The sequence below is a fragment of the Polypterus senegalus genome, unplaced genomic scaffold (genome assembly GCF_016835505.1).
Source record: "Polypterus senegalus isolate Bchr_013 unplaced genomic scaffold, ASM1683550v1 scaffold_4529, whole genome shotgun sequence".
Lineage (NCBI taxonomy): Eukaryota > Metazoa > Chordata > Cladistia > Polypteriformes > Polypteridae > Polypterus > Polypterus senegalus.
Window position 1 is genome coordinate 11868 of NW_024383657.1, and position 12866 is coordinate 24733.

Genomic DNA, 12866 nt, shown 5'->3' on the forward strand with positions numbered 1-12866 from the left:
GAAGGGAAAGGTTCCACTGATGGGAGCAAACCGTAACGGACTTGCCTTTCCGCGATCTCAATTGTCGGCAATCCTGGAGGCAGTATAATAACCTCAATATCCTGCTTTTGCAGGGTCTGGCTTGAAACTACAAAGAAAATCGGACTTTTATTTTTGGAAAACAGAGACTAGTTGTTTGAAAACCCATCTATGAAAAAATAGGGGAAGGAAAATCAAAGAATCCTCTTCAAAAGCAAGGTATTTGGGATAAAAATTTCCAAGGAAAGGTGTATACTGGGAGGACTTGGAGCATAATCAATGGAGAACTGTATAGGCAAGCCCTTTGGGAGCCATCTTGTGAAACTCCAAAATCAGTGCTATTAGGTTATTCCCTTTTAAATTAAAACGGGAGGGTGATTATCGGAAATTTGAACCAATTAGAAGATTATTAAAGGAAGCTGTCCCGAATCACACCAATGGAAAAATTTTCCCACAAGCCAACAAGGATTAGGTGGTTCTGATCAAGCAATTGTAGCCTTAAACCTTCTTTAAGGTGAAATTAACCCTATGAAGGGCCCTCAAACATGTAAAATGACCCGGGACCAATTGAAGGAATTACTGAAACTGCTTGCAGAAATACAATAAATTCTGAAATACGACCTTGTTCATACGCAGGAATTCAAAAGTAAAAACTTGTCCCAGCCAAATCCGTGGACTAGACAGGTGAATTTGAAATGAAAGCGTTACCCATTCAAGGGTTTCAATGGTTGTCTTGAAACCCAGGAGTAAATACTGATCCTTTAAACCATAATGGATGAAACAGGGTCAAATTCTTTTTTCTTCAAAAGGAGCAAACGATACCCTACCAGAGAAGTACAATTAGGGCAGAAACCTCGGGATTTGAGAATCATTTTGCCAATGAGACGCTTGTCCACATTCTAGGACAATTCCTAAATGCGAAGATCAAAACCCATAAATGTGATTTGTAACAAAGAAATTTAAAACAAATGGTGGTACCAAGAAACACCATTAAAGAAATGATTTTTTTTTCTTAGACCAGATCTAATACTAAAACATAAAGCCGTCATAGATCTTAAAGTGAAGATACAAATATACTTAGGAGGAAGCTAAGAAGCCAAGCCCTCTAAGGAAAACAAATAATTTAAATCCTGATCTTAAATCTGAAAGATCACTCTTGAATAATTTCATTGGCCGGGTTTGGGCTAAGAAAGTGAATTCATAATGACAACAAATTTATTGGACCCTACAAGATTCTAGCCTTCTCCAAACTTAGGAGCGGGAGAGGCCTTTATTACCTTACAGCTCATCCTTCCAGATATGAGAGGGCAAATTGAGTAATTCGGTTAATTTGCTTAAATTGTATATATTACTGGTTGTTGATTTTTTAATTGGCTGGTCCTTTCGCATTGGCAAAAGTCACAAAACCATAAAGCTTAAAATTTTAAAACAGCATTATCTTTAGATTACATCTCTAATGGACTATACTATATAACAAAATTTGAACCATCCTTCTTTAAAAAGGAGGATAAAATGAGACACAAAGCTTACAAAATTTAAACCATTATCATTGAATTGGTAGGGAAAGACCCATAACAAGTTCCGGGATTGGGTCTATCTAACCAACCAAAGGTTCTTAAACGCGGGGACTGTTGAGACGTTTCGGCTGTTTCTTCCCTGAAGGCCTCCCTGGCTGCTTTTTAATCATCTATGAAACCTTTTGAACATACCCATGCCTACCCACTTGGGTGACTGGTTACCTTATCCAGAGCAGTGTATGCATTGTTAGAGATGGGGGACAGGTTTAGCACGGTTAAAACAGGGCAATCGATTACTGGCAATCCCCCCTATATAAAATTTGGAAAAGGCTTACCACGAAGCTCCTAACAGGGGGCCAATGCCCAGTATCAATTAGTGAACGCAGAGTTGGAAAAACCAACCCACTGCCCCAATTCTTTTTACTTGAAAACCACGGGCCAAAGGGAACTCTGGAAAATAGTGGGAAAGAAGACCGTGAAGGGAGATCGGGGAAACTGGGAGGTTAGAGAAACAAAGGGGCTAAGGCGCCCCATAAACCAAAAAAACCAAAACTCATGGATAGCTACCCGGGTTTTTTTTCTGATAATACTGGGGCAAAACTTCACCAAGGAAGATATAAGTTGTATTCTTTAACGTGGAATTTTTCCAAATGCTACAGTTATGCAGCAAAATATTTTTTTACCAAATTTTCCCCTAAAATTTAAATTTTTGACCTAGTGTTACAGCATAGGCCCGAAATGAGGTTATAAATTTTTGGCCAAATTACATTTCCAAAATATATAATTTTTAAACATGAACCCTTGTGTAAAATAGATAAAGGTGAATTTCATTAAAAACCCCCTTTTAATCGAGTTTGTTTCTTTGAAAGGGAAAGGAAAACAACTGGCCAACTAACCACTTAAGTGGATGACAAGTCTTTGACCTTTTTAAAACCGCAGTCCCTAGCCAAGAAACAAAAAGGAGGCGAGAAGACCCCCTTTGAAAGCATATAGACATTCTCATTTGAAAATAAATGCACAATCCCCCATAAAGGGTTTTCCAACAAAAAAATTTGACAACTTTGTGGAAAACCCCCTTTAAAGGAAATGAAGTGGCTTTGAGATTTTTTAAACAAAAAACAGAAAAAGAGGTAAGATCTTACGGGAAAGCAAAATACTAGGGGGATTTAAAAAAAAGCCTTTGGAAAACAAATAGGGGAAAGGTTTTAAAATCTGTTAAGATAATTTAGGGAATGAGCGCTTTGCAAGGGGTGACTAAAATTAAAGTTCTATCAACTTTTGTTTGGACTTCTAACCAACATTCCCAAAATTAATGGGGAATAAATGAAGACATAAACAACCAGTAAGGGTTGGGAGGGGAAAATTTGAGGGTAACGGTATAATTGAAGGTTAGATTTTTTAAAATTTCTTCCATTTTTTGGGAGGAAAAACAAACTTGAGATTTAATTTTCAATTTGTTTGAACCTTTCATATTACATACCTTTTAAATTCCGTTAAAAGTCAGGAAAAAGGTGTTTAAAAACATGAAAGAAAAATAATATAAAAGGGATATTAAAAATTCAGATTTTTGATATGAACACATCTTCTTGACCCGCTTTAGTTTTTGAGTTTTCCATGATGGGAAATAGAAAATTTTTAATCACAAACTGCATGTTTAAATTACGGGAATTTTCTGAATAATATGAACTTTTCCCTTAGTGGACATTTTAGTTTTTGAGTGCCATTGATGGGGAAAATAAGGAAATTTTGAGTCATAAACTGATGTTAAATTACAGGAGAATTTTCGAATTATGAACCACTTCTAGCGGACACCCCAAGTTTTGGGTTTTGCCAATTCAGGGGAAAAATTAAGAAAAATTATTAGAGCAAAAGGGTGCAAATTGTTAAAAAAAAGGGAAAATTTTGACATGACCACCACTCATACTGTGACACGTTAGTTTGGAGATTCCCAATTGCATGGGGAAAAAAATAAAAATATTAGAGGTAAAACAAACCTGAATTTTTTAAAATTCAGAAATTTCTGAATAGTACGTAATGAACACTCACTCATAGCTGTGACACCGTTTAGTTGTGGAGTTATCTGCCCATAGCTGTGCACACATAAAACTATATGTAAGTGCATCGGGAAAAATAAGAAAATGATTTAAAGTCACAAACTGAATGTTAAAATTAACGGGAGAATTTTCTGAATAATATGAACATTCACTCAAGTGCTGTGACACCTTTAGTTGTGGAGTTTTCTGCTCCATAGCTGTACATAAAACTACATGTAAGTGCAATCGGGAAAAATAAGAAAAATTATTTAAAGTCACAAACTGCATGTTAAAATTAACAGGAGAATTTTCTGAATAATATGAACACTCACTCATAGCTGTGACACGTTTAGTTTTGGGAGTTATCTGCCCATAGCTGTGCACATAAAACTATGTGTAAGTGCATCGAAAAATAAGAAAAATTATTTAAAGTCACAAACTGCATGTTAAAATTAACAGGAGAATTTTCTGAATAATATGAACACTCACTCATAGCTTGACACCTTTAGTTTTTGAGTCATCGATTTTGAAAGCGAGACTCCATCACTGATATGTCGATCAAGGGTATCCGGTTGCCTTAGATGAGGATTATAAATCCATCACATCCCTCGAAACCACGAAACTAATATTATTTTGCCAATTATAGGCAATCCCTGTTGGAGGAAAAATTTATGGACCTCAATTTTAAAGGGGATCTTTAAAGTAGACTTTGATACTCTGCAGAGAGAAAAGTGGATCGAGACACTACATATCCTGCTCAAAGACTTGTTTGACAAGAAAGAACCTAAAGGGGTAATGGACAAAAGAATATGCCTTCCACTAAAAGAATACCTAAAAGGATCATAAAGAAATACAAATAAAAAAAGAACACAGGTATTATATAATAAGGATAGAGAACACCTTGTTCCGAAACTGGATGGTGTCACCGGGAAAAAAAATGGGGAGATCCCGTGGACAAAATATATGAACATTACAATGACATATGGGGATTCATTGCATACTGGGAACAACCCCATCTTTATCCCATATCATTTTGTTGACAACATGGTATTCCCTTTTCCCAATCTCTAGTAGAAAATGCCATGAAGCATATTAAAAGGACTCGCAGCAGGTCCTGACAATGTAAATAAATGCATATCATTTCATTAGAAAATGGAACATAACATTAAAAAAGGTTTTCAACCTATGGTTATTGGAACTATTCCGAGACATTCAAAGGGACGGTGCTTCTCCCCAAGTCCAACGACTGCCATAAACAACAATATCAACAATTGGAGACCAATCACTATTGGCTCACTAATTACTAGACTTTTCTCCAAACTTATTACTCCAGGTTAAAAGATGGAGTTACATTGAACCCGAGGCAGAAGGGATTTGGGCCAGCTTACCCTAACTACACACCTTACAAAGGGCTCATTACTGCACATAAGGTGTGTCAGAAACTTGGGATGGTCTTTATAGACTTTGAAAAAGCTGACACAGTATTTCATACCTATCTCTTTAGGATCATGAGATTCATGAGACTAGATGGAACTTTACCCAAGTTATTCAAAAACATTGACGTTTGGTGCGTCCACCAGTGTTAATCCATGAGGTAATACTCTGATATTACCAATAAAGAGGGGGTGAAGCAAGGAGGCTTGTCTCCACTATTCTTAATGTACCACGACCCCTCATCCAAAAACTGACTGAAGGCAGAGGCACCATGCTTGGTGACACTCCCATTACGACTAGCTCGGGACGACAGTTATATTAAGCAACACCTGGGCGGTATGAAGGTAAACCTTAATATCTTGAAAACCTTTTCCCGAGTTCCCCCTTTAAATTACAACCGGCCAAGTGCAAGGTTCTTCTTCACTTGGAAGAATAGAAGAATGGTTGTCAAAAAGAACATGTGGAAAATAGCGTGTAGAAATAAAGAGGATTTCCTCTAAGATACAATTACATATCTTGGTATCAAAATTAAACCCAAAGGAAGGTGTATTCAGGGAGGACCCTTGGAAAAGATTATGAAAGAGCAACTGTATTGGCAAGGCCCCTTAAAAACCCATACCAGAAAATTATATTCTAAATCATATGCCATTCCTAGACTGCTACTCCTTTTCAATACAACCTTCAACCTTATGATAATCAGGAAATTGGACACTCTGATTGGAAAGCAAAGGTTGGTTGCACTCATTGCACTACCAATGGGATATTGTACTCTAAGACAGCCAATGGAGGTCAGACTACTGAAGCTAGAAGCCATTGTGCTTAAGACCACATTTAAAGCCTTGGTAGACTTACCCTAGCTGAGGACCCATTATACTTGAAGGCTGTAATTACAATAAAATTTGGAGCCAACCCCACAACCTATGGAAACTGTTGGGAGGCAATACCAGTCTATTCCCGGACAAATGACTTGGCGAACTATGCAGAAACATGATGTCCGATAAAGTCCCAGCCAAACCCGCCTGGCACATTATGAATATAGTAATGGAAGAGACTGCCACCCAAAGGGCCCAAAAGGCATAGAGGTCTTTGAAATGATAAAATCAGCAACAGCTGGCTTTTCACACAAAAGTGGATGAAACAAGGGCAATTTATTCGCCTCCAAAAAGCAAATGTTTTTCCCCACCAGGGAAACCATTAATAGAGGCAGACAGGAGCCATCTAATTCCCGGTAAAGTATGCCAAGACTCTTTCCCACATATTGGGAAAAATCCAAAACTCAAAAGACGATAAAGAATCACAAATTATGTGATTTACTACGAAAAATAGAAAAGCATGATTGGATGGTGCAAAAAGAATTTAATATAAAATTTCGATAATGGAGGGTCTCTGGCCCGGATCTTATAATTACCAAAAATAATAAGGCCATTGTCTTGGACCTCACAGTTGGATAAAATAAAAACTATGAGAAGCTTTAAGAGCAATCCTCAAAAGAAAAGAAAAATTACGTATCTCAAACTGTGAAGGAATTATTTAAAAATCGAATCAGTTCAGCATTTGGCATTGGATTGGTGCAAGAGAAAGTGGTATACTTCAACAACGAACCTAAAATCCATTGGACTCCCTTCACCAGATTCTGTCCTTCTCCAAGCTTATGGCAGGAGGGGCTCTTTTCTCCTTGGACATGCCTTCTCCAGATAAGTTTGGAGGTGACAGCCCCTAATTTGGTCAAATATGGCTTAAATGTATATAGTTCTTGTTGTTGAGGGAAAATTAGTAGTTTTCACAAAAAAAGGGAAAATGTTAAATCTGAAAATTAAATTCCGAAATTTCTAATAAACCTACACTCTTTAAAAACCAAAAATTTTTAATCTTAAAAGGGTTTTAATCATACTCTCAATTAGATATATTAAAATATCAAAGAAGTTAAAATAGACAGCTTTTAATATGCTTTTCCCCAAAGAAGTCTCTTTGAGTTATTGCCAACTTCTGGGGTTTAAAGTTTCCCGGCCATGTGTTAAAATTCCGGTATACAATTCCAGGGAAACCCGGCGATTCTTCCCCACGTATGTTTTTCCTTGGGGATGGGAAAATGAAAATTTTTTTAGATCGAGGATAAAATGTGAATGAAAGAACACTATCAAGGGAATTTTTGAGATTTCTTCAAGGGGAATTTTAAAAAAATTTTGGTCACTTTATAAGGGAATTCCCACTTACCTACTACTGGAAACCACAGCAGTTGGAGAATCAGAGGGAAAAAAGAAATTGGTCCACTGGGATGTAAAACAGGAGGGTGAATGACCCCCAGGGTGGGCCGTTTTAGCGCCGCCCGGGGAAAAATAAAAATTTTCACACGTGCTGGAAAACAGCGGGTTCTTCTGGGTAATAGCACCACTCGGGGGACCGGGAAATTTGGGTTTTTATTTGCTGGGGGTAATTAAACCAAACGGTTAAAAATTGGAAATTTTTAAAATATAACTACCGGTAATGTTGATCTTTTGATTTCTCAGGGAAAAAAAAAATATAGAATCCGTACTGCAGGGAAATTAACAGGAATCTAAAAATAAATCAAAGTGTGCCTGTTTTGAGTTATTGCTCTTGGAAAACAAAATTATTAGAGCCAAACATTAGTTTAAAATAACAGGAGAAATTTTCCCCAATAAAAACATTTTAGGGGGGACAGCCTAAAATATCAATTCAAATGAAAATTATTATTTAAAACAAACCGAGTAAAAACAGGGGAACCAAAATTGCACCATCAGCAAGATTTTGAAAATTTTTTCAGGGGAAAAAAAATTATTAGAGTCATAAACCTATTATTAAAAAACGATGAATTATAGAACCTCACAGTACGATTTTACTTTTTGAGATTCCTCTAAAAAAAAAATTATTTTTAAACCAATCTGTTAAAATAATTCAGGGAATTTCAGACATTGCATTTGGGCTGAAGGGATTTCTATTCAAAATGAAATAAAATTATTATACAAACTTGTTAATAAGGGAAATTTTTAAAATTACAAACTCCTATTATTACAGGAATTTTTGAATTGCTACTCATTGCTGGAAAAATTAGTTTTTTTAAGGGCCAAATTTTTAAATTAAAGGGAAAATTTTGAAAATATTTAAATCACCCAAATGTATTATTTTAAAAAGAAATTTTTTGAAAAATAAATTATTAAGTAAACCGAATTTTTAAAATTGCGGAAATTTTGAATAATAGAAATAAAGTACATTTATATTAAATTAACAGGGGAATGAAAATATTTAAATCACAAAAGCTGTTAATTTAGAATTTTTGAATAATATGCACCTACATAGTGTGACAGTTTTGTGATTTTTTACACTGATAAAAAATTAAAGGGGAACTGAATAAATAAAAGAAATTTCTGTAACCTATTTAGTTCGCACTTAATTTTTATTGCTTTCAGGGAAAATAAGAAATTATTTAGTCACAAACTGCATGTTAAAATTACAGAGAATTTTCTGAATAAAACATTTGTTTTTGCTATTTTTAAATTATTCCCAATGGGGGGTTATTATAAAACTGATTTAAAAACGGGAAACTTGGTTTAAAAACCCTTATAGGTAATTATTTTTTGTTTTTCCAAAATATGGGATAATTATTAGGTCAAACTTCAAGTAAAATTCGGGGGGGGGGGGGGGGGGGGGGGGGGGGGGGGGGGGGGGGGGGGGGGGGGGGGGGGGGGGGGGGGGGGGGGGGGGGGGGGGGGGGGGGGGGGGGGGGGGGGGGGGGGGGGGGGGGGGGGGGGGGGGGGGGGGGGGGGGGGGGGGGGGGGGGGGGGGGGGGGGGGGGGGGGGGGGGGGGGGGGGGGGGGGGGGGGGGGGGGGGGGGGGGGGGGGGGGGGGGGGGGGGGGGGGGGGGGGGGGGGGGGGCCCCCCCCCCCCCCCCCCCCCCCCCCCCCCCCCCCCCCCCCCCCCCCCCCCCCCCCCCCCCCCCCCCCCCCCCCCCCCCCCCCCCCCCCCCCCCCCCCCCCCCCCCCCCCCCCCCCCCCCCCCCCCCCCCCCCCCCCCCCCCCCCCCCCCCCCCCCCCCCCCCCCCCCCCCCCCCCCCCCCCCCCCCCCCCCCCCCCCCCCGGGTTTGCACTTTGCATTTCTTTTGTTTGTGTCTGAATTTATTGAATAATATGAGATTTCTGTTTCATCTTTTTCTTCTCATTTTTACGACTGGCATAACTGATTTCAAAATACAGTCTTGCTTCAAAGAGGCCTTTTGCCATTCATGGTGATTATTGTGTTTCTGCAGGTTTCTTCTTTAGGTTTCCAGTTTCTTCCTGGACTGGCATAGAGTTTGATCTTAAAAGCCGGCCTTGCATTGAAGTTTTCTATATACCACAATGGTACAGTCATTAGAAAAAAAAAAGCCTCTTGAGCGATTGGTTCCACGCAGCCAGGCACTAGAGTCCGGTCAACTTTGAGATTTCCCTCCAGGGGCCATGTACTTGGGGGTTGGAATCTTCATAGGTGAGATTTGTTTTATGGTTTTTCCTTTACACTTTTTGATGTCAAGGCTACCCCTTCAATAAAGCCAGCCATGTTTTGTCAGTATTTCCAAGTTTTCTTCAAGTATCTGGATGTCCTCGAATTGGAGACAACTGACTTTTTATAACAATTTAGAACACAGTTTTTCCAAAGTGCAGTAATGGGTTGACACAGTCAATTGGTGATAAAAAGACAAAATATGCATATCAAAAATGTTCTTTTTATTTATAATTAATTGTAGAAACCTGTAGGGTACAAGTTAATTAACAGCTCCTTAAAGTGACACTATTTATAAATGTTCTGATCCCAGCAATACCCACCTCCTTTGAAAATAAACACCTGCATAGACAGGCAGCCTTACATTCATATGGTTCAATGCAAGATTTCAGTACCCCTCTACGGTACCAGCAATGGGAAAAAAGTTGTCGACTGTTGATACTTCCGATGCAGGGGCAGCCCCCAGATTTTGAAGGGGTGTTGGAACTCAGCCAAAACAGAGGCTGGAGGGGGAAAGCACCTCCATGGGCTTTGAGGGAAAAGAAAAACGGTGGGACATTATGATGTTAAGTCCGATTTCTTCAGAAATTTAATCACACAAAGCTTCCTTCATTTGAAATCATGGCCTGCAGATCTTTGAATTTAACAATCCTTCTGTGCCAAAAAATTGTGTGGTCTTTTTGGGACCATTGACAACTTCATGAATTTCTTCATTAGAACTTGTTCTTTAGGCAATCCCCCCCTAAAGTGGACAGAAAATGGCCTGGGGCATCTCAAGAAGGACAAACATGTGAATCCCAATTGGTTTTTTTGAAATGATAAGATGAGAAACAGAAAAAAACCCACAAATTCAAAGCAAAATGGATTAAAAAAGTGAGTAGGAGATTGAAATCCTTAAAGAGAACCCCACCTTGACACAATAGCGCCACAAGAAGCCATTTTTTCCTTTTTAAAATATGTTTGGTCTCATGGACAGCAAGACAGCGCTAAGGAGAATTTCCAAGAGGTCTCAAATTTAAAACCAAAAGGGGGGTAAGTATGGTCAAGGTTTCCTGGCAAGAGAGAATCAAAATTAAATGGAGAAATTTCCGAATCCAGATATTCAATAAGTAAAAGCTTTTTTTTGGGGTTATCTATGAAAAGCTCTTAATACTTGAATAAAATTCACTGATGAAATTTTCCAGTTTGACTTCACGGAATCAAGTCATAAGGATTTTCAGGGCTCTATGAAACAAAGCTATCTGATCATCTTCAAGATCAGGCCTTAGTGGGCTGCTATCAGAGTATTCCTCATTTTCACTGCTAAAATCCGCATATACGATTTTGGATAATTCTGCTACAGATCACTGGTTGTTTTCAAAGACACTTTTGAAAAGGGCCATGTGATTTATAGGGGAAAGTTTAGTATAATTGTACCTTTTAAAACCCAGTGACTCCACGCAATTTTCAGCTTCATCATTATTGCAACCGGTTTTGTTGGGATGAATCAGATTAATTATGAGTAGTAGTCCATTTAATGCAAGCAATTCATGTTGTTTTTACACAGGGGAAGGGAAATAAGAAAGTGAAGGGGAAAAAACTACCACATTAAACAGCTCTCCAGGAAGGAATCAATTGGATTCTTTGCTTCTGAAAAAGGGTTAATGGCATCTTTGCAAGGGTGGAGTGGTGTAGCTGCAGATTCAGGAAAACACATTATAGACATTCTCATGCAGGCACCCAAAGTCCATACCTACAGTTTGAAATTTATCACACTTTAAAAATGGGTTAAAACGTCAACATCCAACAACCTGGAGTTTTTCCTGACAGATGAACTGACCTTGTTGAATCACTAGTGTGAGTCACTTTTGGGGTCAGTTTTGTGGTTACATAATAGCATGATGAGCACTTTTTTTATCCTTTCCAGTATTTCTTTATTCCTTTAATCACAAAATCTGACAAACACTGGCACCATTCATCGCCCTTCCACGATTTCTTTGACTAGTGGTGGTCTGCTAGGTTTTCATTGCCAAGGCATATTCACTAGGGGTTTTTTCGTCCTTGCAGTGCTCACCAAATTTTATAAAAAACTCCCACTTCTCTGTATTTCTTAAAGTCACAACTGCATATCAAAATTAAGGAAGGTCGTGGGGGTCAAGCAGACCTAACGCACGGGTTTTTTAAATTCCCTCTATAAAGACTTGATTAGCTTATCAATCAGAATCAAGCCTGTACAGCAGTCCAGAAATGATCCTATCAGACATCACTCCATGGGAAGAATTCTCAAACTCGCCAGATTTTCACTTAAACGTGTCTTTTGGTTTTTGGAGATTTCTTTTCATTTTTCCTTTTTTCCTGTTTTCAGTCTCTTCCTGGTCCAGGTCATCTGCACTCGGTGGACTAAATGACATGCCACAGAGTCAGAGAAACTCTAATTCTGCCATCACGTCCTCACATCTGCTTTGTTGTCTGATCTGCTGTTCTTCTAATCTTCAGAATAGAAAGGGCAAAAAGATCCCCGTGCACTGCGTGATTCTGCAGTTTTTCTTGACTCTGCCTAAATGGCACAGACACTGATCTCTACCATCTTTGGTGTTAAAGACAAATAAGTGTTTCTGTTTTTTATTTTGTTTTTCATATGTTTATGGTGTTTCTGGAAGGTTTCTTCATTTTTCCTTTTTCTTCACTGTTTCCAGTCTCTTCCCGGGCTGGCATAGACTCTAACCTCAAAACACGACCTTGCATCGAAGGGCCTTCTTTGGGGTTCAGGGGTTTTGGTATTTTGCAGGGTTTAAATTTTTCACTCACCTGCTCTCAATTCATTTTTTTTTATTCCATCTTTTTCCTCTGTTTCTTTTCTGATTTTGTGGAAGAAGCCTACCCCCTCCAGCACATTGTCACGCCTGGGTTTATTGTCTAATCTGCTGTTCTCATCTTTTGAAATGAGTAATAGGCAAGAAGATCCACATGCACTCGTCATGTGTTTATGAATTTCAGGCAGGTTTCTTTTTCACTGTTTTCCTCTCTTTATGGTTCTGTGCGTATCTTTGTTATCATTTTTGTGCATTCCCCCCACACTGCTGCTGTTGCACATAAAGCAATGTAGTCAGATTAGGTGCCTGTAAAAAACTAAAAGATATGCAAAAAACTGTGTTCGTTTTCTATAACGACAATGAGCGTAATGGATGAATAGCAAAATAATAATAATAAAACAAATATGACAAATTTCAGCATGTCTCCTGGCATTGGGTCACTGAGGTTTGCAGGAGAACCTTTAGGGTTGGAAAATGCAAAAAGCTGTGTCTAACTGTATGAAAAGCGAAAAAAGCAGTAAAGGATGAAGTAGCAAAATTTAACAAAATTTAATATCTTTCCCCTCAGATCTGGTAAT

The 12866-nt window shown here is 38.6% G+C and overlaps 1 pseudogene; it reads right to left on the reverse strand.

Annotated features, from left to right (window-relative positions):
• Positions 1-10695: 10695 nt before the first annotated feature.
• On the reverse strand, positions 10696-11268 carry LOC120521562 (annotated as a pseudogene).
• Between the last annotated feature and the right edge of the window lie 1598 nt (positions 11269-12866).